We start from the raw sequence: 21,466 nt of genomic DNA on the forward strand, positions 1-21,466 counted from the left end.
TCAATTTTGGGGTGTCCATTCCATCCAATTGGCCGCGTGCTGATAATTCGCTCCACAAGTACAATCTTGAAACATGATGTACGACAAACTTGCAGTCCTTAAGTCATGCTACAAGTTTGTCGAAGAAAGCAATGCTCTAACTCTCATGCCTAAAGTATGAGAGCCCATATTCAGTGGGTTACTCAGTCAATATTCGCCATGAATATCGTAATAGTCATCGCGAATATTGGCTGAATATTGCACTGAATATGGACCCCTTTCACTTCAGGTATAGGAGATAGTGCATTGCACTTTTCGACAAACTTGTAGGGACTACAAGTTTGTCATACATCGTTTCTCGGAGTTGTACTTGTGGAGTGAGTTATCGGCAAGTGGCGAAAAAGCAGCCTGAAATTGAATATCAACCTTGATGGCAGATAAAAAATCTAAACTTTTCTACAATCGACTGCAAATGACACGAAGAATTTTTTTTTCAACAGAAATGCTTGAGTTTTCGCAGAACAATGACTTTGTTCATCCTGGAGGTAAATCAAAAGATCTGAAGTAAATATGTTGTACAGGACTGGACCTACGACTGAACTTTGAGACAACCTGCAAAGGCCGATTATTAAGATACACTAAAGTCGCTTTTTACGCGGGGATACGCCGCGTAAAAAAAAACGCGTAAATTCCGGAATTCGCGTAAAAAAACCGCGTAAATTCCGGAAGCCGTGTAAAAAAAATCGCGTAAATTCCGGAATCCGCGTAAAAAAACCTGCGTTAATTCTGCAATCCGAGTGGAGAGAAACCGAGATCCGAGCAAAAAAAAAATACCGCGTAAATTCCGAAAGCCGCGTAAGAAACCGCGTGAATTCCGGAATCCGCGTAAAAACCGCGTAAAAAGCGACCTAAGTGTATTTTTTTTTCAAATTTTCATTGATTCATTCATTCATTGACGTGTGACATCATCCAATAAGTATAATTCTCTCAAACAGTTTACTTTTCAATGGAAGCAAACTGTTAGTCGATGCTTTGAAAACTGGATTTTTACCCGGCTTTAAAATTGGAGTAATTTTTGTATTTTTGCATAATTCGGGAAAATATGCAATTTTGAAGCAACTATTGTAAATGTTTACTATTTATTTTATTGTGCTCTCAGAAAGGTATTTGATTAATATGTTAAAGATCACATAGTCCAGGTGCCCTATATTTTTGTTTTTTTTTTGATAATTGTTTCAATACCATTCAAGTGAGTTTCAATTATTTCAGCCGGAAAAAAATCCTGAGAAAAAACTTAGTTATATTAACATGTGATATCATTTTCAATTGTACTCACAAAATTCAAATTTTAAATTATAAACACTCTCAAACTGCTCAGCAAGTCTTGGAGCCTTTTGTTTACTGGATATAGGAAAACGATCACCATCTTTTATAACTGGAACAGGTTTCAAAGGTATGTTAAGAATCTTCGACAGCTTCCAAGGAGGATTTGAGCATGGTTTCACTTTTTTAACTGTAATCTCAAAATTTTGATTTCGTAGCAGAGTAAATCTATGTTGAAACTCTTTCTGTAAATCTTTATAGTTTTAAAAACAGAGTCACGAAAACGTTGATCTTGACGTCTGCGAACATTTTGCAAACGACTAAGAAGTTGAAGATTTTCGTCAATTAGAGGTGAATTAAATTTCACTTGAGCCTTTATATGTAGTTTCTGGCATCAATAATAGCACATTTTAGTGCTTTCAAACCGGAATCAAGATTTAGCTCGTTTTGAAAATCTAACACATTATTGACATTATTTCTAATATTAGTTTTAAATCTGTTTTAATTAGCCTTGTGGTGATTAAAAACAAGATCATAGGGTTTTACACTAATTTAAGCAAATCACTTTTAAAATATATCTTATGTTCGCGCGTGCATTGGTAAATATGCTGCGGTAATGAATGAAAACCTCAGTTCAGTTTGAGCTCCAATAACAGATATAGGGTAACCGCTCCTATATTCATCTCAGTACCTATACTCATCTCATCACGCTTTTTTGATCAATTTCTCGTCAAATTTTACCATATTTTCAACGTAAAACTTTCAGCCACTTGAGAAAACCGAAAAGCAAATAGGTTTACTTTCAAAAATTTGTATAAATTTAACGGTAAATTGAACAAATGAGGGAAATAAGATGAATATAGGTGCACCAAGCAGTTAAGATGAATAATGGAGCGATTACCCTACATAGTATTATTTTAGTTTATTAGTATTCATTTTAGATATTTTGTATATTTTGAATAAAAATTTTATGGAATTTAATATGTTACTTACTTTTTATCATATATTAGTCACATAAAAATTTGAACAGCAGGGAGAAAGTTATAAAGGTTTGAAGCGCTCCTCGTCACTGCCTCAGAAACTAAGCTTGAATATTCGATTATATCAGAATGGTGTTTTCCGGCAAATAACTTTGGCGTGTTCATGATTACTGCAAAACTATTAAATCGATTTTCTTCAACTTTTGTTTTAAATGTTTATAACGTCCTTAGTCCAATGATCATTTTTTATAATAGTTTTACTTTGAAAAAAAAAATTTTTAGTACAATTTTCAACGCTTTTTTAGGAATTTGTTCTTGTTTGCAATTAAAAACAAAATACTCATACTAATATCAGTTCTTGTACCTTAAGCTCATGAAATATAATAGGTTTTACGATTTCAGTTGAACTGCTAACTTGCCTCGTAAACACCGTAAGCCTCTTAGACAATCAGGTAAACGGTCTTAACATCACGAACCTAATTGATATTTTTTATAAATAAATGCTTTTGTTGTTAAAAAGCTGCATTATTAGAAAATCATAACTTGAATAAAAAAAATGTTGCACATCTGAAAAAATCCAAACATTATTGATTTTTTCGGGCGAAAAGGCAAAAGTCAAGGTGCTCAACCCTGAATTGAAAAAACCTGTTTTCAGGTTCCACAAACGTGATTTATGAAAAAATAACTTTTTAAAGCCACAAACCCACTCTTTCGCACTTTTTTCGGTCTTAAATTTTCCATGTATTTTTTTATTTTTTATGTGTTGTTTTTGAATATTTTGCATTGTTCAGTTATTCGACTCACAGAGCCCATTAAACATCACAGAAAAATAAATTCTTCCCAGAATGTTGAAATAAAACCCTTCAAAACACAAATAAAAAAAAATTTCGAACATGAACTGAAATTTTCATTGCAAAGCGGGATTTATGACGAAAATTTACATGAAAAAGGTCCTTGGTATTTTATCGGGGAGCTGAGATATTGGTATTTTTATATGTGATGGAAAACCAGGCATTTAAAAAATATGTTAAATAACTGTTTTATTTTAAGAGATAAAAATTACAATATTCAGAAAACAAATGCATTCTTGGATAGCTGATAAATTAGTAGAAGGTTTAAAAATTTGGAAAAATCTTCGAAAAAAGTTAGAACGAAAATTGTGATTTTTAGTGCCTTCTAATAGAAAAATAATGTTGCTCGTAATATGTAAGAGGTAGAAACATGGTGTCTTCGGTAAAGATTCTTGTTTTAAGATAACCTAAAATTTTGTCGAAGCCACCTTGCGTCTATCTTATTGTGATTAAAAAGTAATTTTTTTATCTCACTCATTGGTGGATTGATCACCCATCTTTCTACATTAAAAGATGCATTTTCGAATATTCTGAAATATTTCCGAACATACCTTATGGCTATAATCAACATCTGAATCACTATTAAAATAATCGCACAAAAACGGCGAAATAAAACTCTGTGTTATGGTGGCTTTGGTGGAATTTTTGTGAAAATGCATAGTTTTCCATCACATGTAAAAATGCCAATAACGTAGCTCCCCGATAAGATACCAAGGATCTTTTTTCATGTATATTTTCGTCTTGAATCCCGCTTTGCAGTAAAAATTTAAGTTCTTAATCACTTCTATTAGGAATCCATCTACAATTGATTTGGTACTAACAAATAAAAGTCATTCATGCAGTGATTTATTAACTCATGCTGACTTTGATTCTGATCATCTTCCCATAACATTTTCTATTTCCCATGAAACTATTTTAAATCCCACTAGATCTGTGTTAAATTATCACAAGACTAATTAGGATAGATATCGTTCTACGATCGAGGAAAATTTGAATGATGATATTATTTTACAAAATAGTGCTGACATTGACACAGCATTAGAAAATTTTAGCAGTTTAATACTCAATGCCCGGAATTTATCAGTTCCTAAGGCTCGAGTAAAATTTAATGCACCAATTATTGACAGTGAACTTCAACTTCTTATACGTTTGAAGAACATATGGAGACGTCAATACCAAAGATCTCGTGATCCTGCTTTGAAAATTATTTTTCAAGAATTACAAAAGGAAATTAAGCATAGATTCACTCTCTTGCGAAATGAGAATTTCATGAGAGAAGTTGAACAACTAAAACCTAATTCAAAACTTTTCTGGAAGCTTTCGAAGGTTCTTAAGAAACCCTTGAAGCCCATTCCAGTCCTCAAAGATGGTGATTGCATTTTTCTAACGAATGAACAAAAATCTCAAAAACATGCTCAGCAGTTTGCTGAGGCATCAAGCTATCGACCAATTAGTTTACTTTCCTCTATTAGCAAACTTTTCGAAAGAATAATACTCAATATAATGATAACACATATTAATGAGAACTCATTTTTGCAAATGAGAAGTTTGGTTTTCGCCATGGGTATTCCAGTACTCATCAGTTACTTAGAGTAACAAATATGATTCGAACTAATAAATCTGAAGGCGATTCGACTGGAGCTGCTCTTCTAGATATAGAAAAGGCATTCGACAGTGTTTGGCATAAAGGTTTAATAGTTAAAATGTCAAATTTCAGCTTTCCGCTCTACCTCACAAAAATGATACAAAGTTATTTAACTGACCGCACTCTCCAGGTTAACTATCTAAATGGTAAATCTAATAGATTGCCTGTTAGAGCTGGTGTGCCTCAGGGGAGTATCTTGGGCCCAATCTTATATAACAGCTTTACTTCTGATCTTCCTGATTTACCACCAGGTTGTGAGAAATCTCTGTTTTGTGACGATACAAGCATTTCCGCAAAAGGAAAAAGCCTTCGTGTTATATGCAGTCGGCTTCAAAAAAGTTTAGATATATTTTCTTCTTACTTACAAAAATGGAAGATTTCCCCTAATGCTTCTAAAACACAGTTAATTATTTGTCCTCATAAGCCAAGAGTTTCAATTTTCAAATCGACCAATAACCACGTTGTTAAGATGAACGGTGTGGTCTCAAATTGGTCTGATCGAGTTAAATACTTAAGGCTAATTTATGATAAGAATCTTACTTTCAAGGAGCACATTGAAAATATCCAGTCAAAATGCAATAAGTATATCAAATGTTTATATTCTCTTATCAACAGAAATTCTAGACTTTGTCTCAAGAATAAACTGTTAATTTACAAACAAATTTTTAGGACAGCAATGTTATATGCAGTTCCCATCTGGACAAGTTGTTGTGCAACCAGAAAGAAGACACTTCAAAGGATTCAGAATAAACTTTTGAAAATGATTTTGAAGCGTCCTCCCTGGTTTAGCACGAACGCGCTGCATAGGCTTACTAATGTAGAAACATTAGAAAATATGTCAAGCCAAATTATCAACAAATTCCGACAAAAATCGTTGCAATCCTCAATTGCAACGATTAGCTCACTTTATAGTCAGTAAGATAGTTTTAAGTTTATTTTAAGTTTCGTTTAAATAATTTTCCTACAATTACATTATCTTAACTGCGAAAGCTAATAACATTCAATAATATAAAAAAAAAGCGTACAAATATATATATATATATATATATATATATATATATATATATATATATATATATATATATATATATATATATATATATATATATATATATATATATAAAAATATATATATATATATATATATATATATATATATATATATATATATATATATATATATATATATATATATATATATATATATATATATATATATATATATATATATATATATATATATATATATATATATATATATATATATATATATATATATATAATGGTGTAGAAATGTCACCATTTGTGGCAGAACTCACAATACTAATTCCGAATAGAGATATTAGTACATTTCGTAGATTTAGTTATTTGAAGCACAAGGCGCAAACCAAATTTAATTATTAAATTTTGTATGGAGTGGTACGTCTGTTTGTCTGTGGTGAAATGACTGACTTAATTGTTAATTTTTTGAAATTAAATGACACTGAACCACCCTCAAATGCACTGGTTGCTGACTATGTTAATATGACTGACATTAGTGAAGTTAGAGGGAACTTTGTTTGTAGATTTGCGCTAAAAAAATTAAAATCCAAATTTTTCAAAAAATCGCCGATGAAATATTTTTTAACTTCCCGATCCTTGATTCTTATCCAGTTAGCAACATTTTTGCGAAAAAAAATCAGAGGTACATGAAAATTCGATAATAATCGAAATTTTGACACCCTGCAGAATTCATGAATAAAAACTGGAAAAAGTGTTTTTAAAGGCTTTTTTTATTTGAGTTGAAACTCGAAAAGGCGCAAACGAATCCAAGCTTCTATGAAGCCATTCGAAAGAGTACCTTTCTGACCTACAGAAAAACACAAAACTACAGTGGGTTATTTGTAGTTTTGAATATATGGCCAACTGAAGCTACCGATTTTTACATGCATTTGTAGGCTTTTTATAGCATAAAGGCCGGCGCGTACACTACGTTTTCGTTTCCATGCCCAACGAACAAACACTACAATGGGGCTAAATCTAGAAACGGACGGAAATAGGAAATTTTAAAGTCCAATGTTATCAGCATCTTCTGAAAGATGTTTCTTTTACTGTTGTCCTTTATATGCTTCAATGCAACCCGCTACAATTTTCACCATATAGAGGGCGCCACACCTAACTTTTGAACGTGACTTGATAGACGAATAGTTTCTTCTGAAAAGTTGTGTAGAATTTTATTACAAAATTGTTATGTCCAGTACGTGTCACACAAAATAATCGGAACCACATTTTTTTTAAATTTTGTATGAAGTGGTACGTCTGTTTGTCTGTGGTAAAATGACTGACTTAATTATTAATTTTTTGAAATTAAATGACACTGGACTACCCTCAAATTCACTGGTTGCTGACTATGTTAATATGACTGATATTAGTGAAGTTAGAGGGATTTTTTTTGTAGATTTGCGCTAAAAAAATTAAAATCCAAATTTTTCAAAAAATCGCCGATGAAATATTTTTTAACTTCCCGATCCTTGATTCTTATCTAGTTGGCAACATTTTTGCGAAAAAAAATCAGAGGTACATGAAAATTCGATAATAATCGGAATTTTGACACCGTGTATTTGTTTTGAAGGGTTTTATCTAAAAATTATGAGAAAAATTAATTTTTTTGTCATGTTGAATGGGCTGTGTGAGTCAGATAATTGAATGCGATTCTGAACTAAACCATGCAAAATATTCAAAAACAACCTCACAAAAATAGAAAAATAACTATATCGTCAGTTGAATTTGAAACTGGCACAACTCAAAATTTCGCAGTTTAGAGTCATTGATGGCAAACGATGTCAAATACTATGAAGTTTCATCTCACAAAGACCCGTTTCAAAATTCACAATATTTCCAGAAATATAAGTAGATATGCCTTTATTGCACAAATCTGAAATATCCCTAAAAAGACAGAAAAATAAGGTTACCATTCTTATAACTTGCTTATTACATGCACATGATAGACCCAAACAACTTCAATAAATATGGGAAATCTTTAATTTGATTTTTTCACGAAAATGAAAAAAGAAATGTTCGACGCAAGTTTTTCTCGAAACTATGAATTTTGAGTTGTGCCATTATTGAATTAAACTGACGATATGTAAAATGTAGGAATCGGACGGATTTGAAAAAAAGCGCAAAAGAGGGGTTTTGTAGCTTGAAAGTCATTTTTTCATAAATCTCGTTTGGGCAACCTGAAAACATTTTTTTAGAAAAGTCGAAATGTACTACAAATATGGTAAAAATAACATTAACTTTCAATTTACGGTTGAGCACCTTGACTTTTTCAACATTGATTTTTTTGAGACAGCCTAAGGAACTCACTTAATTTGTTTATCTAATCTATTTAATTACTAAGTTTTGCTTTATTTTTTGTTCAAGAGTGGATATGGTTAGGTGTACCTAAGTGAGATGATCTTAGACAAGGAAGAGGATTCACAATTTACAAATTTTCTAATGAAAAACTAAGATTAAATATCAATTTACCAGTTCAAAATTTCAGCAGCTTGTATGTAATGTTACGCTAATTTTAAAAGTATATATGCAACTTGTGTTTCAGTGTATAGAAAATGATTGATCCTGTGTCAAGTATTCTCTGTTCAATTAAAAATTTAAAAAAGGAACAAACTCTTTCGAACAGTTTCAAAGACCTTTCAAAATCGTCGGGTACTTTCGTGTGGTTGTTTGTTCATAGTAAATAAACTAGCGTAAAAATAAAGAAACCTTGCGTCATATCGTAAATACAATCTTCTTTTTCCTAAAAAAAACTCAAAAAACAAGATTTTTTCACTTTTCTAGTCATTGAAATTATGATTAGGGCTCAATTAACAACTCCAGACTTCATAGTAAAATGATATTATATCAGTAAAAAGCAGATTTGACAGTAGTTCAACCTGATCAAATAGTTTTAGAAAAAATCATATCGACGTTCTCCTATCATTTCATTTAATTTGTTCCTTTGTGTTTTATTCCTCAACGTCGAGACTTCGCAGTCGATTGTTAGCGTACAGCACAACAACGAGACCAGTGCAAATTATGCAAATACGATAGAACAACAGAAAAATCGCAAAAAATAGAGAATTAATATTTTCAGCCGCGTTATATACCTTCGAAAATAATCCCTGAATTACACCACCCTAAGATATATAACTAATCTAGAATCCCACAGATAGAAGGCAATAAAAACGCGAAACTTAACTATACCGACGAAGCAGATTTTTTCGAAAGCTTGTCAGAATGATTTCAACCCCAATCGATGAACCGTTGCTTCTAGGAACGCAATAAGCGTCATCAAATTCGAACGCGAAAACGACAAAAAAGAAACCGGAAAGTGGAACGACAATGAACTAGCGAATGTGTATACGAATATTGCTCCCTGATGTTGGCCGCGGCCGCAAACAGAAACTATCGCTTCTACAACTGTTGTTGCTGTATGCTGAGCGATTGGCACACTCTAGCAACAACAATAACATTTACAATTGAACTGAACAGGATACAGTGATTGCATTTGATTCGAATAAATAATGCATATACTTACCGCAAGCCTTGCAGATCGCACAAACAATTCACTTAAATGAAGCACATTCACTTAAAGAGCCACGAAAGTATATGCACATTAGCAGAGATTATCAAATTGAAATCCCAGTAAAATAAATTGCCTAATGGTGCTAAAGAAAATACGGCAACCATTAGTTTTGCGGGATAGAAAATGTTGAATTCGCTGTGCTCGAAACGCAAGGTACAAAGCAAGCGGACAGAGACAGCATATAGGTCTGCTATGCAGTGCGATAGTACATAGCGAAGTGCTCGTACGACTGAAGCAATAAATAAGCACGTCGCAAACGTGTCTCGTGTACATAAGAGAAGCTATTTTTGTTTATAACAAAATGGATTTTCACTCGTTCCGTTCCGGTTTTCAAGCGGAATTGGAAAGGAACATTTTTCCAAGCACCCTAGAAGATTTGATTTTACTTAAATGTTTACAGATTACAATCTAATCGTTGGCTTCTCTTCAATATATTGCATAACGTATATTTTTCCGTACATCAGTCATGTGAGAGTCTGGGTAAGAGGCTATAAATAAAACCATAACAAAAAAAAATGAGATAAGAATTTCTGCCACTCTGTCCGTACAGTTACGATGAGGCCCACGTCAATGGCGTTGACGGCAATGATGATGAACGTAGGAAGTAAGGGTACCCACTCAAAAGCAGACATGCGATTTCACTAGGTGTTGGTTTCCTTGCCAGTCAACTGCCAAGAAAGACAACTAAATTGGATTATTTTCCTCTCGAAAGGGTAGTTTTTCCATAGTTTTCTCTAAACTAGTGCGTCTAGCTTGGTTCGCTTTAATGTTCAACATCATAAGCTCATTGGCAGTTTAGTTGTTGATGGATCATGCATTCGCTTCGTGTACATAAGTGTGTACCACGCTGAAACGACAGGCACCAAGCGGAAAGCGTGTGGTGCCGAACAAGGCTTGTGTATTTCAAGATACAGCTCTGCTAGCAGAGTAGTCTCCTGATAGGCCCCTGTAAATTCCAACTTTGATCCGTCGCACGATTGTTCAACCGTAATTCGCAACCAACCGGGCAGTTGGCGTTCTGAATGGTATATACTTTTTGTTAGGGTTTTCTGATCGAAAAGGTGTTGTCGATCAATGCTTAGTATATGGACAGTTATGTTAAAGATCGCCTTCTAACGAATGAAATAGGTATTTGTGGCGAAGGATTGAATAAAGCTTTGAGCAGTGATCTTCACATAAGATAATTGAATATTTCCTTAGAATTTATATGATTTTATCACCAACTTTACCACATTCAGGCAGTAGAGATTTGTAAGTATATAAATGATGTTGGGGGTTTGAAACCGATGGGAGAACACGTTTTGTTGCTATCAGAGTAAGTAATAAAAACTAAAACAAAACAAGCAGCGAGTAGGTACATATGTATATGATTGATTTCAACAAAAATGCTTGTTTGTCTGCGTGGGCATCGAATTAGCTTGAACTCGGTCAGAAGTGATCGCGCGGGTAGTGAGTATTTCGCGAGCTTTTTGATTGCATACGTGCCTATGTAGGAACCTATGGATAGTGGATAAATAGGGGCGCCATTATGTTTTTCGCGTTGGTGGAAGAATGTTCTCAATCTATATAATGAAAATAATGCGTTGCAGTTAAAATAATGCATAATTGGTCTTTATGTTTTTGAATTATGTGTTTTTTCTTTATTATTTAACCAGGCCACAAAACAATTAATGCATATTCGATTGATCTTACTATCAAACGAACGCAATCCAGGGGTATCCTGGATAATTTTCTAATCTAATAATAAAAAACCTCTAGTTTAAAAGTATTTTAGTAGTAAAGACATTATAGAAAAAATGTCACCCAACAACTGATCAAAAACCATTGTATATATTTTGTTTGAAAGGATAGAGAAAATAATCTTATCATCATTAAAAAATTAATGGTTATACTTTTCTACAACGTACAGCAAAATCGTCGAAATATGATTTTTTTAAACATTATTCAAAATTAATTAATTTTTTGACTCGTATTCATCAGCGGCGTAGAAAATATAATTGCCTCGGTGAAGCGCCTGCGTGACGCGGTTCGGAAGGTAATTAGCACAAAATCCGATCTAGCGACAGCTGTACTCAAGGGTTTGGATTTTTTTAATTCAACAATCAGGAATTTTTATGACCAGGCTTGACGCAACGTTACATTTTTTTCGTTTAAATATAATTAACAAGTGAAATTAAAAAACATCAGTAGAACACCAAAAACATCAAAATGCTAGTGAATTAAAATTAGCTCAAAATATTATTTTGTATATATATTTTCCTAATTACTCTACCCGGGACCTTAACTTACGACCCGTTGATTAAAGGACCGGCGCCAACGGCTATACTTTTAATGCGATGGAAGATGTGATCTCAGAGATGTTTTGCCTCAGAAAATCTCCCGGTGTCGGCTAGGATCAAACCTAGACCAGTTGGGATGGTTGTGAGTAGATCCTGCCGCCCCACAGCCATCGACACCTATGTCGCCGTTTTACATCGGCATTCGAACTACAATTTTAGACATGATTTCACAACTAACTAAATTGCTAACTTTTTTTTTGTAAGATTTGGACCACTGCGACCATTGTTTTGATCTTTTGTGGTAAAATTGCTAACTTACTGATTATAAAGGGAGCTTATCGTAGCAGTTGAGGATTTCGAAATCATACAAATTTGTTCTATATTTTTATTAGGATAAAACCTTTTCAGTTGAATCAAGCCAGCCAGAAAATCTACTGACAATATATTTACGCATAACTGAGAAAAGTGAAAAAAGTTGCAATTTTTTAAAAATTAAATTAGTTCATTTGTAAATTAACTGGAATTAAGAGTTTTCTGCTTTTTACCTTTACCCACATAGAAACTCACTCAATTTTCTAGCTTCAACCTCGGTAACATGAGTACCTCTGGGAGACTGGGGAGGCTTCCCATTTTCCTATTTTCATTATATTTGTAGGAAAACACATTTAAAATAAGTTGTCGTTGTTGGATTTGGATAGATTATACTAACGTCTAATAACCACTGAAAAGTTTCTCAATTATTTTGCTTTTAGAATAAGCAATAAGTATTTTTGTAAAACATGCAAAGATGAAAATAAAACTGAGACTAGGGGAGACTTGATCCCGTATTTGGGTACAATTGATCTCCCTATTGGAAAACATGTTGTTTTAGGCTTTATGTTGATATAAAGTCGCCCCACAGCCATCGACACCTATGTCGGCGTTTTACATCGGCATTCGAACTACAATTTTAGACATGATTTCACAACTAACTAAATTGCTAACTTTTTTTTTTTTTTGTAAGATTTGGACCACTGCGACCATTGTTTTGATCTTTTGTGGTAAAATTGCTAACTTACTGATTATAAAGGGAGCTTATCGTAGCAGTTGAGGATTTCGAAATCATACAAATTTGTTCTATATATTTATTAGGATAAAACCTTTTCAGTTGAATCAAGCCAGCCAGAAAATCTACTGACAATATATTTACGCATAACTGAGAAAAGTGAAAAAAGTTGCAATTTTTTAAAAATTAAATTAGTTCATTTGTAAATTAACTGGAATTAAGAGTTTTCTGCTTTTTACCTTTACCCACATAGAAACTCACTCAATTTTCTAGCTTCAACCTCGGTAACATGAGTACCTCTGGGAGACTGGGGAGGCTTCCCATTTTCCTATTTTCATTATATTTGTAGGAAAACACATTTAAAATAAGTTGTCGTTGTTGGATTTGGATAGATTATACTAACGTCTAATAACCACTGAAAAGTTTCTCAATTATTTTGCTTTTAGAATAAGCAAAAAGTATTTTTGTAAAACATGCAAAGATGAAAATAAAACTGAGACTAGGGGAGACTTGATCCCGTATTTGGGTACAATTGATCTCCCTATTGGAAAACATGTTGTTTTAGGCTTTATGTTGATATAAAGTCATTCAATAATTACGTAAACACTCAGGAGGCATTAAATTTCAAAGTGGATTTATTCATATTCAACTAATTGACGAATTTGAAAATCGAAAAATTGTTTATCAAAAAACAAATTCCCTGAGATTAAACTGAACCTGGTGCATGGACGGCTTATAGACAAATCAGAAAATGAGTAGTGGTCATATTCACTTCTGAAAGTGGGTTTTAAAATAAATGCATAAATGCTCTAAAATTGCAAGTGGGAAAACAACACTCTTTTGGCAACATTCATTTTGACTGTGGTGGTGAATGTTTTTATTATATTTGTTGTCTTCCACACAAAGGGATAACGTCTCCACGAATATGAGGGTTACCGGTCTAGGGCCGAACGAATTAGAGTTGTCCAGCTTCTTCTATCTTTGGCAGCCGTTCTCCAGCCATCCCACACACCAGCAGATCGTGCATCTTCTTCCACCGCGCACATTCACCGAGTGCGAGGCCTACCACAAAGTCGACGGCTTCTTCCTGGTCCTCTGCTGAAGATAGTTTTGGAGGCTCTTTCGGCTGGCATACTGGCTAGAAGTTCAGCCCACTGAAGCCTGCCACTCCGAATTACCTTCACTATATCAGCATGTTTGTATACCTGGTACAACTCGTGATTCATGCGTCTGCGCCACACTTCGTCTTCTAATTTACCGTCAAGTATCGATCGCAGGACTTTACACTCAAAAACTCCGAGCACTCGTCGATCAGCTTCCTTCAGCGTCCATACTTTACGTCCATAAAGGGACACCGGGAGTATCAGCGTCCTATACAGTGCTAGTTTTGTGCGAGTTTGCAAACTACGGGACCTTAGCTAATTACGTAGTCCATAGAAGGCCCTGTTCGCAGCTGCAACTGCAGTGCTAAATGCGGCTTTATTCCCAGGAAAGCTGAATATCTGCCACGGAAATGCTCAAAGCCTATGTGCGCGAAATGGTAGTAAGCTTGATGAGATTCGAAACGTCTTATTGGACTTGAAGATTGAAATTGCTTGTTTCATTGAAACATGGCTTAATTCTAATACGAACGATTGCAGTATTGATGTATCCGGTTACTCCATTATAAGAAACGATAGAGTGTATAAGCGCGGTGGCGGGATCGCAGTCTACTATCGAAAGCATCTCACTTGCTCTAAGGTTTTTGGTACGATGCTAACTGAGAGTTCCATGGACAAAACTGAGTGTCTTGCGTTAGAGTTTCGAGTGGGTGACATTAAGGTTCTACTAATGGCCATCTACAATCCTCCGGAGAATGATTGCTCATCTTTCTTGGCTGAGAAGTTGGCTAACATTGCAGTACGCTACGAACATGTATTTCTGGTGGGCGACTTCAATACTGACTTACTACGTCCCAATACTAAACGTACACTTTTCGATGCGATGCTCAACTCTTTTTCCATGTCATCCGTTAGTGAAGAACCAACATTTTTCCACGATGGAGGGTGCTCACAGTTAGATCTGTTCCTAACCAACAGTAATGAGAAAGTGTTACGGTTTGGGCAGGTCGGTTTTCCAGCGTTATCACAGCATGACTTGATATTTGTATCAGTGGATTTTGACATCATTCGACCTACCAACCTGCATACTTACCGAGACTATGTAAATTTTGACCCACACGTTTTGGAAGATGCTATTCTGTCTATCCCCTGGCACCAGTTTTATGCCATGGAGGACCCTAATGATTCCATAGAATTTTTCAATGCACACCTTAAAAGAGTGCATGATTCTTGCATCCCTCTTCGTTTCAGTAACAGTCACCGTCGGTACAATCCATGGTTCACCGAAAACGTCCATCAACCCCTGCTCGAACGTGACCTAGCGTACAAGGACTGGTTGCAAGCTCCACCAGATTTGAAAAACAATAAGCGTCAACGGTACAAGGTGCTGAGAAATCGCGCCAACACGAAAGTCAACCAAGCCAAACAGCAATATCTAAACCGTTTCTTGGATATCAAAATCCCATCAAAAATCCTATGGCGACGCGTTAAAAGTCTTGGTGTTGGAAAAAACAAGCAGTCTCGGCCTTGCGAGTTTGATCCAGATGATGTAAATCGTACTTTCTCAGAAAACTTCACGAACAGTACCCGACAAGCAGCAACCATTTTGGGACCAGCATCGCCGTATAACTTTTGCTTCCAACGTGTGCGCTACTGGGAAATTGTAAACGCAATCTACGATATCAAATCAAATGCTGTTGGGATGGATGGTTTGCCCATTAGCTTTGTTAAGATCGTCCTACCGTTAGTTGTGCAACACATTACGCATCTTTTCAACATGTTCATCGAGACTTCAACTTTCCCTGAGTCCTGGAAGCACGCGAAAGTATTGCCATTAAAGAAAAAGGCCCATTTAAACAGCATAAAAAATCTGCGCCCTATCAGCATACTCTGCGCGTTGTCGGAAGCTTTCGAAAAAATTCTTAAAAAACAGATAACTTCCTACATTGAAGCCAATGGCTTGTTGACCGACTGCCAAGCTGGATTTCGTAAAGGACAAAGCATCAAAACCGCAGTTCTCCGGGTGTCCGATGATTTAGGTGCCATTATCGACAAAAAAGGTGCTGGTATACTACTACTGCTCGACTTTTCGAAGGCGTTTGATACTATTCCACATGGCACATTATTGAACAAACTGCATATGCAGTTCAACTTCTCCACTACCGCCGTAAGCCTGATGGAATCGTACTTGCATGGACGAAAGCAGACAGTTTTTTGCGGTGATCGTTTCTCTAGCTGTGTTGATGTGCCATCTGGCGTTCTTCAAGGCTCCGTTCTTGGCCCTCTTCTTTTTTGCTGTCATATCAACGATCTACCGACGGTGCTGAAGTACTGCTCTATACAAATTTACGCTGATGACGTACAACTCTACATCGGGCGACCCGGCCCTTGTGTGCGCGAGTTAGTCAGGATGATGAATGCAGATCTCGAAAGAGTTTCAGCTTGGTCTCGACGAAATGCACTACATGTGAATCCAGTAAAGAGTAAAGCACTGTTAATCACAAGCCGACATCGCAGATCCTCTGTTTTGCCAACATCTGAAGTGACAATGAATGGAGAAACCATCAAATGGTCTAACAGTGCCAGCAACTTAGGATTTATTTTCCAGAGTGACCTGCAGTGGGAAGAACTGATTGCTCAACAATGTGGAAAAATATATGCAAGTCTTAGAACGCTGTACTGCTGTACCTCCTCGGCGCCAACAGCCACCAAACTAACTCTATTCAAGGCTTTGATCTTACCGCATTTCTTATTTGGTGATGTCCTCCATGTTCGGCCTAGCGCAAGCTCCTTTGACCGGTTACGTGTGGCATTAAACTGTTGTGTTAGGTACGTCTACGGTTTGAGTCGCTACGATCACGTGAGTCACCTGCAAAAAAACCTCGTTGGATGTCCCTTGGAGAATTTCTATGCGCATCGATCATGTGTTTTCCTGTGGAATCTTTTGCGAACGGAATCTCCTGTTATACTGTTCCGTAAGCTTATCCACAGCCGTGGACGTCGGTTGCAAAACCTAGTGATCCCAACCAACAACACGGCTTGTTACGCCAGTTCGATGTTCGTTCAAGGTGTGGTAAACTGGAATTCGTTGCCTACCGCTGTGAAGCGTTCTTCGTCAGAAGCAAATTTCAAGAGTGGCTGCATCAACTTTTGGAAGCGTGTAATCTAAAGTTTTTACATATTATTAGATTGAGTAGGCTAAGAACAAGTTAAGAATAAGTTTTTTATGATTAGTTCATACGCATGGTGAAAACGGAGGTAGCAAATTTCTAAAAGATGTATAATCTTACGCTACTGGACAATAAACAAACAAACAAACAAACAAACAAACAAACAAACAACTCGTCGTTTCACTTCACAGCTCATATCGTTGTCACGTGTCACAAGCGTACCAAGATAAACAAATTAATCAACCACTCCAAATCGTTTAAACATCAGCTCCAACACCACGGGAACTCCCACGCTCCTTGCCAGCAACCATGTACTTCGTTTTGGCAGAGTTTATGCTGAGTCCCAACCACGCTGCTTCCTTCTCAGAAGGCCTGAAAGCCTTCTCCACGGCCCTACGGTCGATACCAATGATACCAATGTCGTCCACAAAACCAAGAGGCATGTGAGATTTTGTAATCATCGTACCCCCACCATCTTTGCACTTTTACTCTTCGTACTGCATCTTCGAGGGCGATATTGAATAGTAGGTTAGAGAGCGCATCCCCCTGCTTCAGCCCATCTAACGTTACGAACGCGACTATTGTCTCGCCAGCTATCCGCATTTCGATCCTTCCAGCGTCATACGACTCAGCTTAATTAGATTCGTCGGAAAACCGTGTTCCAGCATGATCTGCCACAGCTCGTTTCTTTTCACTGAGTCGTATGTCGCCTTAAAATCCTTAAACAAATAGTGAGTCTGCAAGTTATACTCCCGGAACTTATCGAGGATCTGTCGCAGGGTGAAAATTTTATTCGTTGTGGAACGCCCCTGCCGAAAACCGGCCTGGTATTTGCTGACAAAGGATTCCGTTAACGGTCTCAATCTGGAGAACAGGAATGCGGGAGAGCACTATGTATGCGGAGTTGAGCAACGTAATGCCTCGATAGTTACTACAATCCAGTCGGTGGCCCTTTTTGTAAATTTCGCATATGAGGCCTTCCAACCAGTCGCTCGACATTTGTTCATCTGCCCAGATCCTTAGTTTTACCTGGTGGATCGCATAGTACAGCCGCTCGCTTTCCGCTGTCAGAAGTTCGGCCGGGATACCATCCTTTCCAGCGGCCTTGCCGTTTTTCAGCTTCCTTTCGCCTTTTTTACCTCCTCCTGTGTTGGTTGCTCCACAGCTTGTTCGTCACTCATAATACTCATCTTGTTCACCCTTCGCTCCTCCTGCCCCTCACCGTTCATAAGCGCCTGAAAGTGCTCGTGGTTGCAGCCAGGTGCAACCGTCGGCTAATCCGTAAGCAGGTGTCCGTCCTTGTCATTACACATGAATAGCGCAGGGAAATTTCTCCTTCTATAACGCATCGTTCCTAGCATATTGTCAAGTGCGCTGACGAGTACCAGCTCCTGTTGCTCGCGCTTCTTTTGACGGTGGGTTCTATTTTCAGCAGCCATTACGCTGTCTCCCACGCGTCGTATCTACCACCTCTCACGCGGTCGTTTCTATGACGCCGTGGATACTACTCCACAGCCCATTTATGTCTTCCACTCCTTCCTCCTGTTGTTCTGCATTCCGTTGATCCAGCTCTCTGGCTTATTCTTCTGCTACGCCATCAGCCTTCAACCGCTGTATGTTGAAACGCATCGTCCTCTCTGTGCGAGATTTCAGTACGTTCGGCACCGTGCGCGAGTGTTACAAACGACGAGATAATGAATAGAGTCAATGTTTTGTCCCCGTAAAGACCTAACATCAGCAACATCCGAAAAGTGCAGACCGTCAATCAGTACGGGATCGATCTGGAAGCAGGCTTCTACATTTGGATGCCTCCAGGTGTATTTTCGAATATTCAAACGTGGAAAATAGGAGCTACATATGGCCATTTCTCTGGCCACGGCAAAGTTCATCAGCCTCAGGCCGTCTTCATTGGTTGACGAGTGAAGGCTATGCCTTCCAATGACCGGACGAAAGAATCTTCCCTCCCAACCTGTGAGTTTGCTACTCCGATGACGACTTTTACGTCATGTTTTGGGCACTCGTCATAGGCCCGTTCTAGCTTTTCATAGAACTCATCTTTGATTTCATCGGATTTGTCATTTGTCGGTGCGTAGGTGTTAATTAAACTGTAGTTGAAGAATTTGCCCTTAATCCTCAACACGCATATACGGTCATCTACGGGCCTCCACCGGATTACTCTTGTTTTCTGATTTCCTAGCACTGCGGAACCGACGCTCGGTTTTGCTGCTTTCACAGGAATTTGGCCACTGAACCTCCTGAATCACTGCGATTCAACTCCCTGCCGATGTAGTTCTCGAGCAAGCAAACCAGCTTGAGCCGGTTCATTAAGAAATCGGACGTTCCAAGTACCCAATTTCCAATCGTTTACCGTTTTCTGTTTCCTAGGTCTTTGGCACGTATCCAGCCGTTTACCAACCAGTCTCCCCTACACATAAACCGAAAACTTTACCATGATTTTGTTCCAATGTGTCCAAAAACAACGTCCCGAAGATTGGAGTAATAACTTATAATTATTATTCATCATTCATTTGCAGTAATTAAAGCTTTGGTCAAAACGAATACTTCTATCTGCTGATAAACTCCGATGAAACGTACAGTTCAATTTTTAAATTTAAAAGAGTGTATAAAACAATTAAAGATTAAGTGTTAAACTACTTTTCTTACCAATAACTGCGAGAAATTTAAATTGAAAATTAATAATTAATAATATTTTCCATAACTGTATTGGAATAGTTGCGAATGTAATTTTGTATAAATCGTCTAAGTAGTTTTTGCAATCAAATGCATATAGGCCTGAACACAATGGATACGTTGCGGCTGCGTTTGTGGCAATTCTGTCAAATTAACGTCAACGCAACGCAAACATATCCATTGTGCTTGGGCCTTATGCCATTGAGTCACGCGAAATTGTTGATAAGTCTGCCATTTTGTGTTGTTTTTATTATTACATAAATTTGTGTTCTCTTGCTCAAACATACTTTTATATAAATGCAAATAATTACCTCCGCCTGGAGAGGAGTTCCCCTTGATAGTGACTTTTCAACATTCGTAAGGTGCAATTATATCAGCAATTAAAAAATTGTTCCAATTTAAATATTTTTTCAATTGTTATTTTTAATTTAGCTGAAACTTTGCATGTTCTTATGGGCTACAGGTGTCATTTTGTGCTCGGACAACCATTATTGTTTAGCTTACCTTCTGTAGTTTTCATAAAAAATAATTGATATAAGTGAATAAGTAGAAAGTGATTTTTTAAAATTATATTTCGTAATATTTTTATTCGCGGTGTATGTTTCTTTCGGATGTGTAAAATTATTATCCACAACTTTGCCGAAGATGTTACACCGATCTAACGAACGGTCATGGCTCTAGAAATATTTCTAATCTTTAATATTATTTTTAGATAAACCTTTTTAAAAAATTAGTTGTGATTCAGAAAAAAACTGATAGCACACCTTTAGCTCATAAGAGCATCTGTTCGAAATTTCAGCCCATTAAAAATAGTTGATTGAAATGGTTGCTCATTCTTTGTAATTGCTCGAATTTTTCATTTTCCAGCGCGTATAATATTTCTGTTGTGAACCAGCTTCTCTTCCAAATTAAAAAAAAATATTCGCTGTCGAAAATAGTTATTTCAACTAGATTGCTAGTCCAATTTTCGATAAATGGGTTGTTTAGCTATATCAGCTTTTTATATCATCTGAAAGATATGCATTTTCTAAGTAAAACGTGATTTAAAAAAATTTCTATGGTTGTCCTTCGCTTTTTTAATCACGATTTAAAACTACTCGAAATCGCTACAATGACAGTTCGCCCATATACCAACTGTCATTGCAGTGATTCAGAACGAATTTTTATTCTTCATTTAAAAATCGAAGAATAATGATATAAAGTTTTAATAAATCACGTTTTGCTCAGAAAATTACAGTCTATCAGATCATATAAAGGGTAATTTTATGAGAATTTTTTTTCTTTAAAAAAAACGCATTAAAATTACAAAACTGTATGAAATCTTTATTTGAGCCGATTAATTGGTTTATGCCATTTACTTTTATTCAAATGTTGCCACGGCTACGTTTTAAATGGTCCATACGAAAAGTCCAATTTTAGGTCACTTTTTCGAGCATTTCAGCTGATATCTCGCGAATAACGCGTGTAATGTTGTCTTCCAAGGCTGGAATTGTTGTTGGCTTATCCGCATAGACGAGAGACTTAACGTAGCCCCACAAAAATCTAGCGGTGTTAAATCGCATGATCTAGGCGGCCAATTCAGTGGTCCATTTCGTGAGATGAATTGCTCACCGAACTCATTCCGCAATATGTCCATTGATTCGCGCGATGTGTGGCACGATGCTCCGTCTTGCTGAAACCACATGTCAACAAGACCCAGCTCTTCCATTTCCGGCAAAAAAAAATCAGAAATCATCGCGCGATAGCGAGCGCCATTGACCATAACGTTGCGATTTTGATAATCTTTGGAGAAGT

The 21,466-nt window shown here is 36.5% G+C and overlaps 1 protein-coding gene across 1 annotated transcript in view; it reads right to left on the bottom strand.

Annotated features, from left to right (window-relative positions):
• LOC129727087 (uncharacterized) overlaps positions 1-9,493 on the bottom strand; it is a 142,493-nt gene extending 133,000 nt beyond the window's left edge. Inside the window, exon 1 of the mRNA XM_055684534.1 lies at positions 9,340-9,493. The gene's annotated coding sequence lies outside the window, so the exon portion shown is untranslated. The remainder of the gene's footprint in view (positions 1-9,339) is intronic.
• Positions 9,494-21,466: the final 11,973 nt, after the last annotated feature.

This window comes from Wyeomyia smithii, chromosome 3 (assembly GCF_029784165.1).
Source record: "Wyeomyia smithii strain HCP4-BCI-WySm-NY-G18 chromosome 3, ASM2978416v1, whole genome shotgun sequence".
Classification (NCBI taxonomy): Eukaryota; Metazoa; Arthropoda; class Insecta; order Diptera; family Culicidae; genus Wyeomyia; species Wyeomyia smithii.